Raw genomic sequence first — 21,713 nt, 5'->3', positions numbered from 1 at the left:
ATTCATAAACCAGTCGGAGAACACTTCAATCTCTCTGGTCACTCGATCTCTGACCTAAAAGTCGCAATATTACAACAAAAAGACTTCAAAAACAGACTCCAACGAGAGACTGCTGAATTGGAATTAATTTGCAAACTGGATACAATTAACTCAGGCTTGAATAGAGACTGGGAGTGGATGAGTCATTACACAAAGTAAAACTGTTTCCCCATGTTTATTCCCCCCTGACCCCCGTTCCTCAGACGTTCTTGTTAACTGCTGGAAATGGCCCACCTTGATTACCAGTACAAAAGGTTTTCTTCCCTCCCCCGCCCCCTCGCTCTCCTGCTGGTAATAGCTCATCTTAAGTGATCACTCTCCTTACAGTGTGTATGATAACACCCATTTTTTCATGTTGTGTGTGTATATAAATCTCCTCACTATATTTTCCACTGAACACATCCGATGAAGTGAGCTGTAGCTCACGAAAGCTTATGCTCAAATAAATTGGTTAGTCTCTAAAGTGCCACAAGTACTCCTTTTCTTTTTGCAAATACAGACTAACACGGCTGCTACTCTGAAAACTGTAGACAGCTGTGATCCACAGGGCCCTGGGCTGGAACCCAGAGTAGAGGGTGGGCCCAGGTTCCCCCCATTCCCCCAACTCCCTACTTGATACAGGAGGAGGTGACCTGGACTGTGGGTCCCACCAGAGGGGAACGTCCCTGGCCTGTCCCGCAAGCCACCAGGTGGGCCAGCAGAGACTGCAGGGATTGTTCTCCTTCCTTTTTCCCATGCTGGCCAGTGATGAGGTTAGCTGAGTGAACGGCAGGTTTGAGCCACTGGCAAAAGTGGCCAAACTGAGGGCGGCCGTGAATCTCTGAGGCAAGCAAATCCACCAATAAGCCCAAGACCCACTAAGGCAGAGGAGGAGCTTTGTCACAGTACATATATCTAAATGTTAGTGGCATGTATGCAACAGTGAAGGAACTCAGATGCTTCTATAAGGAGATGGTTTAAGGGAAAAAATTCACATGACAGGAGGAATCGGTATCGGCACGCTATAGAAATCTGCCACAAGATTGCAAATCCCTATAATGTAACTTCTGCTATTTCATCTTCATCCTCAAGAGAACACAGCAAAAGACAGCTACTGAGAGGCACCAAGTAGCTCATATATGGCAATCAAACCTGAAAATCATGTTTATGTATTCCTGTGTGTGTGTTACTGCCATTTACCAACTGCCTCAATAATTTACCCTGAATTCTATTTTGCTGTAAAAGTGATTAGTGTATTTTCTAAAGAAAGAAAGAAAGACCATGTTCACACAAGTGTAAATAAAACAATGGACTGTAGACAATATAGTCCACAGTATCATGTTCCTTAATTCCCATAAACTGTTTTCAACTAGAAGAGACCACACTTGACAAACTAATTAATGAACAATTAGAAATTAAGTTCAAGCATCTGGGCACATATCCATAAATCCAGCAGCCACTCCATAAAACATTTAACCTACCAGTTGTTTGGATGGTAAATTAGCAGAGCAACAAAAATGATTAAAGGTCTAGAAAACATGACCTCCGAGTGAAGATCGAAAAAAAAACTGGTTTTGTTTAGTCTGGAGAAGAGAAGGGGACATGATAACAGTTTTCAAGTATATAAAAGGTTGCTACAAAAAGGAGGGAGAAAAATTGTTCTCTTTAACCTCTGAGGATAGGACAAGAAGCAACGGGCTTAAATTGCAGCAAGGACAGCTTAGGTTGGACATTAGGAAAAACTTCCTGTCAGGGTGGTTAAGCACTGGAATAAATTGCCTAGGGAGAATCTCCATCACTGGAGATTTTTAAGAGCAAGTTAGACAAACACCTTTCAGAGATGGTCTAGATAATACAAGTGCCTTCCTTAAGTACAGGTGACTGGACTAGATGACCTCTCTAGGTCCCTTCCAGTCTTACGATTCTACGAATGTTATCCCTTTTAAGGATCCAAAATGTCATAAACGAAAGAACTTTGTAGAGTTGTGCAGACCCTTCCAAATTCAGATGGAAGTTGGTCTGCAAATCTGTAAGACGAACAGGGCTAAACACATATGAAAGTGAAGTTCAAAAAGCTGTCAGAATACATTCTAGAACACTCATTTTTCTCATAGTAAAATTCTTCTGGGAACTCATGGATCAGGTTTAGGTTCATGCCTGTTCACCAGAACCAGAGGTGGGACTACAGCGTTGGCTCTGATGAAACAAGCAAACTCTGCTATCAGAATAACAAATTTCCCCTTCTAAAACTGGGCTATAATTTGTGAGCCATACTATAAAGTGAAACCATTGCCAATAACTGGGAAATTACAGAATTAGACATATGGCCTTTTCCAGAAATATATAAAGATTGGAACTCAGCTTGGATGCTACAACAGATCTCTTATCTCAGGAAAACATTTCCCTTGCAATATGGAATATCTTTATTACATAGCCAAAATACTAAACAATAATGAGACAGTTAAAAAAAAACTGGAAGAATTATATAAGACATTAATGTACCAGCTACTGCCTGCCAGAATCAGACAGATTCAGACTCAGAGACAATGGGTTACATCTAAGGGCTTGTCTACATGGGAAGTTACTGTGCGGCAAGCCAGGGTATGAATCTACAATGCACCAACTTGCCACAGAGTAACATCCCTTAAGGCTGGGTTCTGGCACAACTACTGAAGGAGCAGAGCACTCCTATATGGTAATCTTATTTAGCACAAGTGATCATCCAGACTCTGTATTTTGAAAACCCAGTTCGATGACTAAAGCTGATGAAGAACTGGGTTTCCAAAGGGGTCCTTTTTATTTTATTTTATTTTTTTTTATTAATTTTTAAACAATCCCTTGACAACTAGGGGGATCATCCTCAAAGGGACCTTTTCTCTCCAGGAATCCTCAGAAGTGCTGACAGTGTAAAACCATAAGGGGGGAAAGTTGGATACCTTCCCTTCCAGTGACATACTTGGAGGGGAAACCAAGTAGAGCCATCTGTGCCCTTCCTCACTCCTGGTCCCTTCCTTTACAACTACTACTTCCTCCGCCAACAATTCCTTCCCACCAGGCCAAGGATAGAGGCTCATGGGCTCCCCTTCCCTCCACTGCTCCCTGACCAGGAGAAGGAACCCAGAACTCTCCTCCTTCCCTATGCTGCCTCCAGCAGTGGGGAAGGAACACCAGGTTCACCCTTCCCCTTGATACTGCCACATCCAGTGGAAAAAGGGGAGGACGGAGCCAGGCAGGAGAGTTTGGGGACAAAAGGAGGGTCAGAGCTGCGTGGCTGTAGGCAGGCTTCAACTCTGCCCTTTCAAACGCGACAGAAAATTCTGAGATCAGAGAACTCAAGCACTGTAGGACAAAGTTTAATACCTTCCCTGTGCTAAGGCAAAACTTGAGTTTAAGTCCAGCATAGTAAACAAAAGCTGCCTACTCTCAAATAGATCATGCAGATAGATGCTGGAATTCAAATCTGTGGAATGCAAGACAAACAATATCACTCTCTTGGTCATACTTCAGTATCGTTTTCTTAGTTATTCTTCACATCCACATATGGCATTTTCTATGGTAACGACAATCTTTCATGGACCCCTTAGACATCGTCTTCAAACCCACATGGGTCCACAGACCACAGGTTGAAAACCACTGGTTTAAACAAATCCTGCATCTTGGCAACCCTTATGGTTCCTTCTAGCCCTATGGTTCTATTATTCTATTCAATAACCCATTCCCATTGACTATTATTTGTTCCAAGGGACAGAGAAAAGGTTGCATTTCAGGTAACGTTACCTTAACTCTTCATTGTCTGGTTTTCTGAGGTTTGACTGTATCTGAACTCAACATTCTGGTAGGTCATGAAGAGCCACTAGGCAACCTCACCTCTGCAGTAATTAAATTTTGGGTAGTTATTAATGAATTTATCTTCAAAATGCTCCTGAGAGGCATGTGTCTATTATTATCCTCATTTTACACAAGGGGAAATGAGGCATAGATATTAAAGACAAATTTGTTGAAAGTGTAAACTTATTTTCGGTGCCCAATCTGAGGAATCCATTTCAGAAAACTTGGCTTTTTATAGTGCTTTGTTTGTTCAGACAAGAGCTCCCATTGATTTCAGTTGCAGATGGGAGTGCTTAGCATTTCAGCATATCAGAGCCCAGCATGTCTCAAGTTGAGTACCCAGAAAATTAGGAACATACAGTTACCACCTGTGAAAATACAGGTTTATATGACTTGCCCAGCATCACACAGCAGCTCTGTGGCAGAGGCAGGGATAGAATACAGTTCTCCATGGTTGTATTCAAATGCCTTAACCATGAGACCATCCGTTCTCTTCTCGCAATCCTCATTCACCATCCACCTCCAATTTCTGCAAGAAAAATGAGGCAGCTATCCTACATTCAATATCTTCATTCCCAGACCACATTCCATTATATGCACTAAAATGAGTGATGGGACCTGGAAAAAGGAGTATGTGATCATGTAATTAAAGACTCTATCATAATGCATATGCACTTGAGAATGAAATTAAGATTGCTAACTAGAGGCATCACTACTTGCACAACCTACAGTTGCAATATACTCTGTTCCTGGGTTCCATTTCACAGACAAATGAGCCACCAAACTCTCAGGAAAACCAACAAGGGGTCCTTGTGGCACCTTAGAGACTAATAAATGTATTTGGGCATAAGCTTTCGTGGGCTAAAACCCACTTCATCAGATGCATGGAGTGAAAAATACAGTAAGCAGTATATACGCACAGCACATGAAAAGATGGGAGTTGCCTTACCAAGTGCAGGGGTCAGTGCTAACGAGGCCAATGCAATTAAGGTGGAAGTGGCCTATTCTCAACAGTTGATTACTTTTGTAGTGTTAATGAGGCCAATGCAATCAAGGTGAATATCGCCCATTTCCAACAGTTGACAAGAAGGTGTGAGTATTACTTTTTGTAGTGACCTATCCACTCCCAGTCTTTATTCAGGCCTAATTTGATGATGTCCAGTTTGCAAATTAATTCCATTTCTGCAGTTTCTCATTGAAATCTGTTTTAGAAGTTTTTTTGTTGCAAGAATTGCCACTTTTAAGACTGTTATTGAGTGTCCAGGGAGACTGAAGTGCTCTCCTACTGGTTTTTGAATGTTACAATTGTTGATGTCTGATTTGTGTCCATTTATTCTTTTTGCGTAGAGACTGTCTGGTTTGGCCAATGTACATGTAATATATGGTGGCATATGATGGCATATATTACATGGGTAGATGTGCAGGTGAACGAGCCCAATGTTGTGGTTGATATAGTTAGATCCTATGATGGTGTCCCCTGAATAGATATGTGGACACAGTTGGCGATGGGGTTTGTTGCAGGGATTGGTTCCTGGGTTAGTGTTTTTGTTGTGTGGTGTGAGGTCTGTGAGAGTGAGGGATCATCCTTCAGGATAGGTTGTAGATCCTTGATGATGCGCTGGAGAAGTTTTAGTTGGCGGCTGTAGGTGACGGCTAGTGGCGTCCTGTTACTTTCTTTGTTGGGCCTGTCCTGTAGTAGGTGACTTCTAGATACCCTTCTGGCTCTGTCAATCTGTTTCTTCATTTCACCAGGTGAGTACTGTAGTTTTAAGAACACTTGGTAGAGATCCTGTAGGTGTTTGTCTCTGTCTGAGGGATTGAAGCAAATGCAGTTGCATCTTAGAGCTTGGCTGTAGACAACGGATCGTGTGATATGGTCTGGATGAAAGCTGGAGGCATGTAGGTAAGTATAGTGGTCAGTAGGTTTCCGGTATACGGTGGTGTTTATGTGACTGTTAGGGTACATCTACACTGCAACTAAACATCCCCAGCTGGCCCATGTCAGCTGACTTGGGCTTGTGGGGCTCTGGCTAAGGGTTTAATTATGATATAAATGTTCAGCCTGGGCTACAGCCCAAGTTGTGGGACCCTCCCAGAGTCCCAACCTGAGCCCAAATGTCCACACCACAATTAAATAGCCCCATAGCCCAAGCCCTGTGAACCTGAGTCAGCAGACATGGGCTGGCAGAGAGTGTTTAGTTGCAGTGTAGACAAACCCTTAGTGAACTAAAGCCAGAATCAAATATTAAACACAAATACTCAGTTTTCACTAGAAACGCTGAATATATAACATGCTACTATAAAGATCTGAGGAAATAATTCATAATCAGTAATATGATTATTTTAGCCACTTTTAGCCATGGAATATCTGTAGTAAGATCAAAAATTGACCGCAAATATTCAAAATTCACACTGTGTTGCTTTCAATATTAAGTGTTTGATCAGTTAAGTTACATGATATTGTCTCTGCTACTCAATTAGATGAGCTTACAAGTCCTCCAACACTTCTCAATGTTAATTTAAAATTTAAATTTCCACAAATATCGTGCATGTGACAGTAATTTGCCTTCTGTGATTTTTTCCCGTAAAATTTTATCTCTCAAATGTTCACATAAAATAAGCACAAGAGAGGCATTAACACAGCCAAAATGAATTAATTTTAAAAATTCAAACAAATATTCACTTTTTAAAAATGTTATTTGCCCAGCTCTGCTAGTACATGAATACTGGCATAAAGAGCTTGGCAGGATTATGGCTAGTCCTTCAGCCTGAACAGAATAAAACTGGGATAATGAGGTGGCTTGTCCAAATTAAGAACATTCTGTACAAATGTAAGCATTTAATATATTAAATTAGAGCTGTGAGCTCAGGGCTGGTATATACAATGCTGCCAAGTCTCCAGTCAGCAGGTGCTTGTAACGTCTCTCCATTTATCATAACTTTGGTGGAAGCACCCTTCCTCTATTTAACAGGAAACCTACATTCCATTAGCTCCCTCCATAATACCTCCCACACAGACGTCTGAGACATTACCAATGAGCCTCCTTCATTCTCTCAACTGACATGGTAAAGAAATTTGGGGAAAGTGTGGAACGCAATTAGATTGTAGATGGACTCTTGAAACCAAACTTTTTGGTTCTGATGCTTCTCAAAGCTTTAGCTGACCCCCCCAGCACACACACACACACTTATTGTTGAATTTATGTGAACAGTCATGAAATCGGAACTTGTGAATCTGGATTCATAATGACTTGATAAATCCCACTGTCCTCTTGAGAAATATACTTTTTTGCCACTGAACTCAGAGTTCTATGCTTGCAACTAGAGCTAGATAAAAAGGAAAAGGGGGAGGAGGGGGACATTTCTTTACATTTTCACTGTTGACATTTGAAAACAACATTTGTCATTGAATTTGGAAATTTTAAAAATTTTGAGCCACTATGGAGCTGTTGAAAGAAAAGTAGTACTTGTGGCACCTTAGAGACTAACAAATTTATTTGAGCATAAGCTTTCGTGAGCTACAGCTCACTTCATCGGATGCATATGGAGCTGTTGGAAATTTCTGAAATTAGGTTTTTGACAAAATAACTTTTTTTGTTTTCTTCAATCAGCTCTATTTGCATCTAAACATAAATGCAGTGTTCATTTCCAAAACCACAAAAACCAGAAAATGCAAAAACAACTAAAGGTGAGCACACTAAGTTGTTAAGATTGTGAAAAGAGCAACAATATGATTTTCACTGGTTTCTCCAACAGTAAGAATTTTTTCACATGGCTTTGTTACTTACACATATCTGCATTGGAGATTTTGTGTGTAAATAGATTTAGCTGTTCGGGTATCTTTCAGACAACGTTTAAAGCTAGATTCAGCCCTAGTTCCAAGCTAGCTTCAAAGGGTAGGTCTACACTAGAAAAGCTATACTGGCAAACACTCCTACTGAAGATGAAGGTTATATCAGAAAAAGAGTGCTTTTGTTGCTTTAAGAACGGGAGTATTGTGGCACCTTAGAGACTAACAAATTTATTAGGGCATAAGCTTTCGTGGGCTATAGCCCACTTCATCGGATGCATAGAATGGAACATACAGTAAGATTGTGTATACACACACACACACACACAGATAAGTTGGAAGTTACCATACAAACTGTGAGAGGCTAATTAGTTAAGATGAGCTATTATCAGGAGGAGAAAAAAAGCTTTTGTAATGATAATCAAGATGGCCCATTTAGACAGTTGACAAGAAGGTGTGAGGATACTTAACATAGGTTTCAGAGTAACAGCCGTGTTAGTCTGTATTCGCAAAAAGAAAAGGAGTACTTGTGGCACCTTAGAGACTAACCAATTTATTTGAGCATAAGCTTTCGTGAGCTACAGCTCACTTCATCGGATGCATACTGTGGAAAGTTTAGAAGATCTTATTATATACACACAAAACATGAAAAAATACCTCCTCCCACCCCACTCTCCTGCTGGTAATAGCTTATCTAAAGTGATCACTCTCCTTACAATGTGTATGATAATCAAGTTGGGCCATTTCCAGCACAAATCCAGGTTTTCTCACCCCTCCCCCCCCCACACACATAAACTCACTCTCCTGCTGGTCATAGCTTATCTGAAGGACCACTCTGTGTATGATAATCAAGGTGGGCCCAACTTGATTATCATACACATTGTAAGGAGAGTGATCACTTTAGATAAGCTATTACCAGCAGGAGAGTGGGGTGGGAGGAGGTATTTTTTCATGTTTTGTGTGTATATAATAAGATCTTCTAAACTTTCCACAGTATGCATCCGATGAAGTGAGCTGTAGCTCACGAAAGCTTATGCTCAAATAAATTGGTTAGTCTCTAAGGTGCCACAAGTACTCCTTTTCTTTTTACTTAACATAGGGAAATAGATTCAACATGTGTAATGACACAGCCACTCCCAGTCTCTATTCACACCTAAGTTAACAGTATATAGTTTGCATATTAATTCAAGCTCAGCAGCCATCAACAGCCTCAGGAACAACTCTGACATCATAATCAAAAAGGCTGACAAAGGAGGTGCTGTCATCATCATGAATAAGTTGGAATATGAACAAGAGGCTGCTAGGCAGCTCTCTAACTTCACATTCTACAGGCCATTATCCTCTGATCCCACTGAGGATTAACAAAAGAAACGACACCATCTGCTCAGGAAACTCCCTGAAAAAGCACAGGAGCAGATCTGTGCAGACACATGCCTAGAACCTTGACCAGGGGTATTCTATCTGCTACTCAAGATCCATAAACCTGGAAATCCTGGATGCCCCAGCACCTCAGGCACTGGCACCCTAACAGCAGGATTGTCTGCCTATGTGGACTCTCTCCTCAGGCCCTACGCTACCAGCACTCCCAGCTATCTTCGAGACACCACTGACTTCCTGAGGAAACTACAATCCATCAGTGATCTTCCTGAAAACACCATCCTGGCCACTATGGATGTTAAAGCCCTCTACACCAATATTCCACACAAAGATGGACTACAAGCCATGAGGAACAATATCCCCGATAATGTCACGGCAAACCTGGTGGCTGACCTTTGTGACTTTGTCCTCACCCACAACTATTTCACATTTGGGGACAATATATACCTTCAAGTTAGAGGCACTGCTATGGGTACCCGCATGGCCTCACAGTATGCTAACATTTTTATGGCTGACTTAGAACAACGCTTCCTCAACTCTCATCTCCTAAAGCCCCTACTCTACTTGCGCTACATTGATAACATCTTCATCATCTGAACCCATGGAAAAGAAGCCCTTGAGGAATTCCACCATGAGTTCCACAATTTCCATCCCACCATCAACCTCAGCCTAGACCAATCATAGAATATCATGGTTGGAAGGGACCTCAGGAGGGCATCTAGTCCAACTCCCTGCTCAAAGCAGGACCAATCCCCAACTACATCATCCCAGCCAGGGCTTTGTCAAGCCTGCTCTTAATCACTTCAAAGGAAGGAGATTCCACCACCTCCCTAGGTAACGCATTCCAGTGCTTCACCACCCTTCTAGTGAAAAAGATTTTCCTAATATCCAACCTAAACCTCCCCCACTGCAACATGAGACCATTACTCCTCGTTCTGTCATCTGCTACCACTGAGAACAGTCTAGATCCATCCTCTTTGGAACCCCCTTTCAGGTAGTTGAAAGCAGCTATCAAACCCCCCCTCATTCTTCTTTTCCACAGACTAAACAATCCCAGTTCCCTCAGCCTCTCCTCATAAGTCATGTGTTCCAGTCCCCTAATCATTTTTGTTGCCCTCTGCTGGTCGCTTTCCAATTTTCTCACATTCTTCTTTTAGTGTGGGGCCCAAAACTGGACACTACTCCAGATGAGGCCTCACCAATGTCCAATACAGGGGAATGATCACATCCCTCAATCTGCTGGCAATGCCCCTACTTATACAGCCCAAAATGCCATTGGCCTTCTTGGCAACAAGGGCACACTGTTGACTCATGTCCAGCTTCTCGTCCGCTGTAACCCCTAGGTCCTTTTCTGCAGAACTGCTGCCTAGCCATTCGGTCCCTAGTCTGTAGCAGTGCATGGGATTCTTCCATCCTAAGTGCAGGACTCTGCACTTGTCCTTGCTGAACCTCATCAGATTTCTTTCGGCCCAATCCTCTAATTTGTCTTGGTCCCTCTGTATCCTACCCCTACCCTCCAGCGTATCTACCTCTCCTCCCAGTGACTCCTTGCAGTGTCATCTTGCTGAGGGTGCAATCCACGCCATCCTCCAGATCATTAATGAAGATATTGAACAAAACTGGCCCCAAGACCTTACCTTGGGACACTCCGCTTGATACCAGCTGCCAACTAGACATGGAGCCATTGATCACTACCCGTTGAGCCCGACAATCTAGCCACCTTTCTATCCACCTTATAGTCCATTCATCCAGCCCATACTTCTTTAACTTGCTGGCAAGAATACTGTGGGAGACCGTGTCAAAAGCTTTGCTAAAGTCAAGGAATAACATGTCCACTGCTTTCCCTTCATCCACAGAGCCAGTTATCTCATCATAGAAGGCAATTAGATTAGTCAGGCATTATTTGCCCTTGGTAAATCCATGCTGACTGTTCCTGATCGCTTTCCTCTCCTCTAAGTGCTTCAGAATTGATTCCTTGAGGACCTGCTCCATGATTTTTTCAGGGACTGAGGTGAGGCTGACTGGCGTGTAGTTCCCCGGATCCTCCTTCTTCCCTTTTTTAAAGATGGGCACTACATTAGCCTTTTTCCAGTCGTCCGGGACCTCCCCCGATCACCGTGAGTTTTCAAAGATAACGACCAATGGCTCTGCAATCACATCCGCCAACTCCTTTAGCACTCTCGGATGCAATACATCCGGCCCCATGGACTTGTGCTCAACAATCCACACAAGCGGTCCATTTCTTGGACACTACTGTGCTAATAAGAGATTGTCACATAAACACCACCCTATACCGGAAACCTACTGACCGCTACACTTTCCTGCATGCCTCCAGCTTCCATCCAGGACACACCACATGATCCATTGTCTACAGCCAAACTCTACGATACAACCGCATTTGCTCCAACCCCTCAAACAGAGACAAACACCTACAAGATCTCTACCAAACATTCTTACAACTACAATACCCACCTGCTGAAGTGAAGAAACAGATTGACAGAGCCAGAAGAGTACCCAGAAGTCACCTACTACAGGACAGGCCCAACAAAGAAAATAACAGAATGCCACTAGCTGTCACTTTCAGCCCCCAACTAAAACCTCTCCAGCGCATCATCAAGGATCTACAACCTATCCTGAAGAACGACCCATCACTCTCACAGATCTTGGGAGACAGGCCAGTCCTTGCTTACAGACAGCCCCCCAACCTGAAGCAAATACTCACTAGCAACCACATAACAAAAACACTAACCCAGGAACCTATCCTTGCAACAAAGCCCAGTGTCAACTCTGTCCACATATTTATTCAAGGGACACCATCATAGGACCAAATCACATCAGCCACTCCATCAGGGGCTCATTCACCTGCACATCTACCAATGTGATATACGCCATCATGTGCCAGCAATGTCCCTCTGCCATGTACATTGGCCAAACCAGACAGTCTCTATGCAAAAGAATAAATGGACACAAATCTGATATCAGGAATCATAACATTCAAAAAAACGGTAGGAGAACACTTCAACCTCTGTGGCCACCTCTGTGGCATCTGTAAAAGATTAAGCGTGAAAATTTTGCAACAGAAAAGCTTCAAAAACAGACTCCAATGAGAAACTGCTGAGCTTGAATTAATATGCAAACTAGATACCATTAACTTGGGTTTGAATAGAGACTGGGAGTGGCTGGGTCATTGAACATATTGAATCTATTTCCCTATGTTAAGTATCCTCAAAACTTGTCGACTGTCTAAATGGGCCATCTTGATTGATTATCACTACAAAAGTGTTTTTCTCTTGCTGATAATAGCTCATTAATTAGCCTCTTACAGTTTGTAAGGCAACTTCCACCTTCTCTGTGTGTGTGTGTATATATATCTTTTTACTATATGTTCCATTCCATGCATCCGATGAAGTGAGCTGTAGCTCACGAAAGCTTATGCTCTAATAAATTTGTTAGTCTCTAAGGTGCCACAAGTACTGCTGTTCTTTTTGCGAATATAGACTAACATGGCTGCTACTCTGAAACCTTTTGTTGCTTTAGTTTATAGCGAGCACAATACCAGCAAAAGCACTTTTATGCCAATATAACTACATCAATATGGTGGCTTCTGGTAGTATCCAAGTGTCATAAGATATCAAGTCCCTAACTGATAGTGCTATATCAGCAAAAGTTTCTGTTGTAGACATGGCCTTTGATCAATAATGAAGTATTTTCAAATAAATGAGGACTTCACTACCTTTATGTTTGGGAACAGCAAACAAGACAAAATTCTAGTTTTATAACCTCTCTTTTCATATTCTCTTTCATGTTAACAACTCACTGCAGTTTTCCTACAATCTCCATGAAGCATCAGAATTTATCTAAGTTCAGTTTGTGGATCTGTTACAGATCTAGGCTCAATTCCAGCTCTGAACAGGCTTCCTGTGTAGCTTTTAGCAAGCCACTCAATTTTTTGTGTGCCTTAGTTTCCCAGCTGTAAAATTGGGATAGTAATACTTCTTCTCTGCGAAGCTTTGTGTCTCTCATCTGTTTAGACTGTAAGCTCCTTAGGAGAGGCACTGTCCAGTGCCAACCATAATGGAGCCTTGATCTCTCCTTGTGCCTCTATGCACTATTATAGTACAAAAAATAATTAAAACAGACACTGATAGCAACCCCCATTATTAAGGCTGTTTAACACTTACCATTATAGCCGCCATGTTCAGTTGCTTAAGCATAAACAGTAGTCAGAACACAGTGCATTAGTGTCCTGGCAAATTTTGCTGCCACATGGCATAGTCTATTCATGAGTGAATCCTATTCCATGAGCTGGTGATCAGGCAGGCTGCAGAAATGATGCTTGGCACTGACTGACCTGCTCTGGATTTCTCAATTTACTTAATTTATAAGATGCCACAGGAGCCACAAGAGTCCTGAAGGACTGGAACGACTTTGTCCCATATAGATCAATCTGGAGTTAAGAGATAAGAATGAAAGTCCAAATAGTCCCATGCCTGATTCTCTGTTAGCACAGTGGATCTTGTACCTTTCAACAATTGCTCCAGTTTAGTAAATTACAGAGAAACCTCAGCTGTGCAAACCAACGCTCACCACTTCTCATGCCATTGTGGATGCAAGTCTTACCTGATGGTGGGGCAGTCCACTCAGGTTAGAAAGCCCACAGCTGAATATGAAGCAGCCAGAAAGGTAACGCACAAAGGTCACACGTGGAGATACCATTGTTGACACAAGGGAGAAGAAGCCGAGTGTTCCAATAACAAATGCGCTAAGCACTAGATTTTGTGAAACAGTGTGTTAGTACACTGCATTCGATACTATTCTCCCTCACTCTGTTTAACAGCAAGCACACACACCTATCTTGGTATAGTCACTAAACACCAGATCATTACAGTGCATTATCAGAACTCAATCTGTTTCCCATAGTTCATTTAATTCAGACATTTCTGACATCTAAATACTATGTGTTCTGCTAGATATCTCTATAACATATCATAGCTTAAACCTTGGAAAGACTACAAGGCAGCACGTAAGTGAGCAAACACTTCAGTGTCACTATAAACTAATCACATTCCTGGCACTGGATATATCATTGACACATCCTAATAACACAGGCCAACACTTATTTTCTTCATTACCTTACCTGCTATGCCATGACTTTTGTTATACATGTCAATGTCACTAAGAGACTAATATGCAGTGCAAAACTCTAGCACGTGTCTTAAAACTCGAAGTGGGGGAGGGAGGTTAAATATCTATTTTAATGAAACTTATGTTTAGTTAAGCAAACACAGTGGAGGTCACTGTAGTGGAGAATATGAAATCTACAATAAAATGACAGAATATATAATCAGCTAGTTCATGGAACTGGCAATGGGAAACCAAAACGAAAGCTCACGAGGCCATGGATATTAACAAACAGAGCAGTGTTGACAACTGATCATAGAGAACGCTGCGGAATTCCAGCCATATTTTTTTGAAAGGGCTGTCACAAGTTTTAGCCAATGATACTTTATGAACTGGTGTTAAAAAATATATTAGTTTCCAAAAACTATTGTTCTTTTCAGAATGGAAAATTCAAAAGATATTTCCTCTCTCTTTCTTTAAACACTATTAAAAGGACAAAAAAACAAAAAAAGTTTGTCCACACCACTTTCCCTCTACCTTCTTCAAGCAATGTCTCAGCAGTGGTGCTGGAACAATTTTTATAGGGGGGGGTGCTGAAGGTAGAAACCATATATTTGGGTGGAGAGTAAAAGTATATGTATTAATGAGGCATATTGGGGCAGTGACGAAAGAGGTCAGAGTGAAAGTTGCATGAACATCATAATTGAGCATTTCCTAGTTTTCAGTTTTGCTCAACTCAATTTAAGTTGGAAGTAGTCAATTCTCAACAGTTGATGAGAAGGAATGGAAGTCACTTTTGTCGTGTTAATGAGGCCAGTGTAAACAAAGTGGCCCATTTCAAACAGTTGACATAAAGGTGTGAGTATTTAGCAAGGCGAATTGAATTGAACTGAATGGCTCCTTAGCACTGACCCCCTACTTGGTAAGGCAACTCCCATCTTTTCATATGCTGTGTATTTATACCTGCCTACTGTATGTTCCACTCCATGCATCTGATGAAGTGGGTTTTAGCCCACGAAAGCTTATGCCCAAATACATTTGTTAGTCTCTGAAGTGCCACAAGGACTCCTCATTGTTTTTGCTAATACAGAGTAACATGGCTACCACTCTAAAGTTATGAGGAAACTCCCCAGGCATCTCTTGGTCTTTTATTAGGGGATGTGGTCTGGTTTGGATAAAATAAAAAGCCAATGCAGAGCTTTCCCCAAAATTTAAATTGAACTCAATCTGAACTGATTTTGGTGTTTTAAAATAAAATTTATTTTTCTCTTTCTAAAAATTCAGTCCTATTTTCTCATGACTCTGCATTTGCTTGGTTCCATCTAGCAGAACCAAAAGAAAGCGAGAAAGGGTGTCTTGTAATATTTCTAACCTGACTAGGAAGAAATAGCAGAAATTTCACAAGAAAGGCTTTTCTTCCGCTACCCATTTTGCAGGCTCAATGGATTCAGATGAAATTCAAATAAAGTGGAGACTTTTGTATAAACATCTGTAAATTGAATAATTCTTTCTAGGATCTTATACTGATGCCCCTTCCCATAGGATCTGAGCACCTTCCAGGATGCTATTGTTTCTAATCTCACCCACTTTGTCTCTCTAATATCTCTTATCTATTATTTAAGTTCAGAAAGTATGTTCAGCACTATATAAACCACACAGGAAAACACTGCCCATACCCCAAGAAGTTTACAATTTAAATAGTTTAAGATGTTTTTTAGAACCAAACCACTATCATTCACCCTTCTCCCTGAGCTGACTCTGGGTATGCAGAGAGGCATGGTACTACAGAGGTTACAGCCATCGTATGCACATTACAAGTTCAGGAAATCAATAAAACCCTTTTCTTTTGCCTATGTCCTCTCTATGGTCCTGTCTGCTGGATTACTTTACACAATGGCTGGTTCAGTTATTTGTTATTTTAACTGAAAAAAGAAAGAAAAGGGAAAGAAAAATTCTTGATGTAAAGGATCACTGTTGCGAGCTACTGACTATTCAGTGGTGGTATTATAGGTGCCTATAAGCACACATTAATCCAAGCCATGCATCTTGGCTGAAAATACTAGGAAAGGTCAACTTAAAATTCACAGGCTTTTTTTTTTTTTTGGCTGCAAACAAACATATGTAATTTCACATGCCATAGGCCAAATTTTGGCCTGTCTGGCCCCACTGACTGCAACGTCAACTGTGTTATGAAGGATACGTGGATCAGCAGAGAATCAGGACCTTTAGTCGTACCAAAACTCAGTAGTGATACAGTGGGTACTGTGGAAAGTATATGCCTATGTGTTGGGGGAATGCAGGTTTGTTATCTCATTATGAACTCATGGAAGTTATGGCTTATTTATACACTGAGTTTACATATTTTCCTTCATTAGCACTTTTGTTTAATTAGGGAAGTCATTCCTTTTCTTTAGCCTCGCCTTACTAAATAAGGCCAGGAGGTGATTCCATTCCAAACACATATTTTTTAGTTTCCAAAAATTCTTTAAAATGCACAATGTTGGCATTGCCAAGGACAGAGCAAATATTACCTAGACATACAGGTCTGACTGACTGACAACTCACCCAATTATAATTTTCAGAGGCTCATGCCAAGGTGGTACTGTTCTGTTTGTGGCAATCACCTAGTTTATCTTTATTCCAAACTCTCTCTACTCTCACTTTTTCTTCCATATATAAACCAGTGTTGTGTTACTGTCATCCACGCCTTTATCACTTCAGGATCAAACTAGGGAAATATAACCTAAATGGAGCTACTATAAGGTAGATGCATAACTGGTTGGAAAACCATTCCCAGAGAGTAGTTGTCAGTGGTTCACGGTCAAGCTGGAAGGGCATATCCAGTGGGGTCCCACAGGGATCGATCGTGGGTCCAGTTCTGTTCAATATCTTCATCAACGATTTAGATAACAGCATAGAGAGTTTTTGGCTAATACCAAACTGGGAGAGGTTGCAAGTGCTTTGGAGGATAGGATTAAAATTCAAAATGATTGTACTAACAGGAGAAATGATCTGAAATAAATAGGATGAAACTCAATACGGATAAACGCAACATACTCCACTTAGGAAGGATCAATTTGCACACATACAAAATGGGAAATAACTGCCCAGGAAGGAGAACCGTGGAAAGGGATGAGAGTGATTTAGTGGATCACAAGCTAAATATGAATCTGCCAAAAAGCAAATATCTTTCTGGAATGCATTACCAGAAGTGTTGTAAGCAAAACATGAGAAGTCATTCTTCAGCTCTACTCTGTGATAAGGCCTCATCTGGAGAATTGTGTCCAGATCTGGGCGCCACATTTCAGGAAAGAAGTGGACAAACTGAAGAAAGTCCAGAGGAGAGCAACAAAAATGATTAAAGGTCTAGAAAACATGACCTATGAGGAAAGGAAAAAATTGGGTTTGTTTAGTCTGGAGAAGAGAAGACTGAGAGGGGACATGATAACAGTTTTCAAGTGTGTAAAAGGTTGTTACAAAGACGAGGAAGAAAAATTGTTTTTCTTAACCTCTGAGGATAGAACAAGAAGCAATGGGCTTAAATTGCAGCAAGGGCAGTTTAGGTTGGACACTGGAAAAAACTTCCTAGCTGTGAGGGTAGTTAAACACTAGAATAAATTGCTTATGGAAGCTGTAGAATCTCTGTCATAGGAGGTTTTTAACAACAGTTTAGACAAACTCCTGTCAGGAATGGTCTAATTATTATGGAGTCCTGCCCTGAGCGCAGGGGACTGGACTAGATGATCTCTCAAGGTCCGTTCTTGTCCTACACTTCTACGATTCCCTTGCAATGTATTCTACACAGGACTATCCCTCAACATTATTAGTCATATTCTGCACCAGTTCAAGCTTACTATCTTATTGGTGAGTGGAGCAGCTTGTCAGGATGAAAACACAATGATGCTGTACAATCCTCATTGCCTGCTATTGGCTTCTGGGAGCAATTTATGGTCTTGATCATTGCAGATTTAAAGCAACGAGTGGCCTGTGACCTGCCTCCTTGAGAGACCACTTCTTTCCCGATGCAACTGTCATAACCATATAGCTAAGGGTAGCCTAGAATTCCTTCCTTACCTGTAAGGGGTTAAGAAGCTCAAATAACCTGGTTGGCACCTGACCAAAAGGACCAATGGGGAAAGAAGACACTTTAAAATCTTGGGGGGAGGGAGGCTTTGTTTTGTGTGTTCTCTTGGGAAGCAGAGAAGCATCAGGTCAGAAAACTCCTTTTCCTATAAATCATCCTAAAAGTCTCTCATATTACAAAAATTGTAAGTAAAAGCCAGGCAAGGCATGTTAGATTATCTTTTGTTCTGCTTGTGAATTTTTCCTTTGCTGGAGGGAGGTTTATTCCTGTTTTTTATAACTCTGAAACTAAGCCTAGAGGAAGTTCTTCTGTGTTTTTGAATCTTTTGTTACCCTTTAAAGTTATTTTCCATCCTGATTTTACAGAGGTGATTTTTACCTTTTTTTTTTTTAAATAAAATCCTTCTTTTAAGAACCTGACTGATTTCTCTATTGTCCTAAGACCCAGGGGTTTGGGTCTGTGATCACTTTGTAACCAATTGGTTAGGATATTACTCTCAAGCCTCCCCAGGAAAGGGGGTGTAAGGGCTTGGGGAGATATTTTTGGGGAATAGGAACTCCAAGTGGTCCTTTCCCTGTTTCTTTGTTAAATCACTTGGTGGTGGCAGCATATCCTCCAAGGGCAAAGAATTTGTGCCTGGGGGAAGTTTTAACCTAAGCTGGTAGAATTAAGCTTAGGGGGTCTTTCACGTGGGTCCCCACATCTGTACCCTAGAGTTTAGAGTGGGGAGGGAACCCTGACAGCAACACTGCCATGGCTGCATCTAGCAGAAGACTTAAATTGGACCTGGTTGGTTTATATGAGCTATGACTGCACTTTGACTTTGGGATTCATTCTCTCAACTCTGTTCCAAAGCAACCTGAATCAGCTGACCTTCAGGGCAATCAGCAAGGCTCATTTGTTTTTCCAGCCCTGTGGGGAGGGGTGGAACATCGAGATAACGAGACAAGATCTCAGGCAGAATGAGATATTGGTCTGTTTAATTAGTTAGATTGTAAGTGACTTTGTTAAAGAGTTAGGGCGATTATCCTGGCTTTTGTTTTGTACGGTGTTGAAGGTAGTTTTAATTGACAGAATGTCTTAAGCTATGGATTGGCACATCTTTTTGTTTTTAGAACTTAAAATGAACAAATATTAGTTTTAATATTAAAGGGTTAGATCCCAACCCAAGGTTAAGTCACCTATGAGCCACCCGAGGGGCGCAAAGGGACTGAAAGCTGCCCTTAAAGGGTTAATTGGGGATTCCCTAATCACAGGAAAATCAGCTGGCAGAACAGTCTCCACAGGACCCTTCCAGCCAGCATAATAGCAGCTCTGTGGCTGCTCTAACTTATGACAGCAGCTAGCCAAAGAATCAAGGGGCTGTTTGCAACCACCTTCCCCTCCCACCACCCACTCAAGCTGCACTGAGCATGAGATAAATACAACTTAGGATCTACCTTTAAGATAATGCTATATACTTAGGTGGAAATGTGCAACCTGGAGTTCCATTTTAATGCAGTACAGAAGACTTTTTTCATTCAAATGAATAGCTCCATAGGGCACATAAAATAACTCAATCTCTTTAACCTGAGATGCCCCTGAGTTAACACAATTACCATAAATCTGTTATCTTTAAATGCAATCAATAAACACTGTAGACCTGAAGAGTACACCAATAGCCTATAGCAAATTCTGCAGCTGGTTTCTTTCTTGCTCTGTGCAAGAAAGATGTTTGCCTAAAGTCACAGATGCTAGTGTTTAAAACTGCAGCATATTGTACTTTACATTTCAGTTACATTACACAAGTATACTTATATTTATTTCCCTTAACTTTTAAGTGGTGCATTGCCATTAAGAAGTTGTCTAAATGGATTTTATTATGATGTAGACAGCTTGAATCTGTCAATGAAACGTGTGGGGAGGAGGGGTGTGAAACGAAAGGTCCTCCCCAGTACTTCGGCATAACAAAACACACTGAGAAGGTCATTGACTTGGTGCTTTGTTGTGTCTAAATATATGAGACCATATAGCACATTTCATTCCATGCTATAAATGTCCAGGGTTTTATCATTTTTTTTAATCTTCACTGGAGCAGAATCTTGCTTGTGTAACAGCAACAGCTTCTATGGAATTCTAGGATACAGCTGGATACTCAGACGTATTGCACCACTCAGGTAATAGGTGCTCTGAGAGCTTTGTTTCTCTATAAGCTACTAACCTTCCACATAAAAGCTACAGAAAATACATCTACTAAATGCAATCTGTCCCAGATGAAGTCCACCTCTGACAGAGTCCATGGCTTCATATGATTTTACACAGCACCAAGTAGCATCATTCCTATTAAATAGAAAAATTTTAGGAGAACTACAGAAGACTGCATTGCTATTTTCACCCAAGGACGGCAGTACTTTACAAACATCAATTAAGCCTCAGCACTCCTGAAAATTAATTACAGAAGGCATTATACCCATTTGCAGAAATTATAAGAAGAGTCTAATTCAGACTTGTTAAACTCTGACTTCGCTGGAGCTGTGTAAGGGACTTTCCTGAACTCAAACTCTAAATAAGTGATGGAATTAGAAAGATCTCAGGAGTTTGATTCCCAGATATACAACAATCATGTCTTTGCTGCAGTGGCCCAGAGAGGAAGGAATTCACACCCTCAAAATCCCGTTGGCCCCCCAATCTCCTTACTTTAAAAAAAAAAAATCTATAGCATTCCCCTCCCTGCCATGCACATCCCCACCCCAAGGGGTTACTGTTATCACTGAAACGCCCTCTGTTCTTTTTTTTTCTTCTGCTGTTTTATTATGAAATCGCTGTAAGAACCCAGAACCACTTTAGCAGGGGCACTTTAAGAATTTCAGTACGGTGATACCTTTTCCCCCATAAACATACACCACCAAGAATTCTGATACTACGGTGGCGGGGCAGACTTCAAGGACAGAGAGGACTAATTATGATCACCTAGTCCAGTGGTGTCCAAATTTTTCAACCAGAGGGTTGATCATCATTCAGAAAGGTCAAATGGCCATAAGCCAATATTTTAATTGTTTTCCAAGTCAAGGCAACATTAGTCAGCATGCTCTCCTAGGCCGCCCAAAGCCTCACCACAACGCTGATATTAGAGCAGTCAGTGCCAGGTTGGACATACTTGATCTTATCTGATCTGCATAAACACAGGCCATAGAACTTCATCCAGTAATTCCTGCTGTAGTCCAACAATTTGCAGATGAACTAGAGCAAATCTTTCGGAAAGCCATCCAATCTTGCTTTAAATACTCCAAGAAACTGAGAATTTGCCACATGCCTAGCTAAGCTGTTGCAATGGTTAACTACCCACACTGTTAAAAATTGACATTTTATTTCCTGTTTAAATTTGCCTAACATCAATGACAATTATCACCCCCATTGCAGTGCACTGAGGCCATGGAACAGAAGACAACAGAAGTTTTTAGGTCTTTGGGCACATCAAAATTTTATGGTTCAGTCTCATCTTTAGTTAAGAATGAA

General features: G+C 41.2%; 1 protein-coding gene across 24 annotated transcripts in view; it reads right to left on the bottom strand.

The window, feature by feature from the left end:
- The window catches only part of LOC102940233 (ABI family member 3 binding protein), a 377,733-nt gene that overhangs the window by 228,244 nt on the left and 127,776 nt on the right, over positions 1-21,713 (bottom strand). The gene's annotated exons all lie outside the window — the stretch shown is intronic.

The sequence above is a fragment of the Chelonia mydas genome, chromosome 1 (assembly GCF_015237465.2).
Source record: "Chelonia mydas isolate rCheMyd1 chromosome 1, rCheMyd1.pri.v2, whole genome shotgun sequence".
Lineage (NCBI taxonomy): Eukaryota > Metazoa > Chordata > Testudines > Cheloniidae > Chelonia > Chelonia mydas.
The sequence above is the reverse complement of the archived record's forward strand: the minus strand, read 5'-3'. Positions and strand labels throughout refer to the sequence as shown.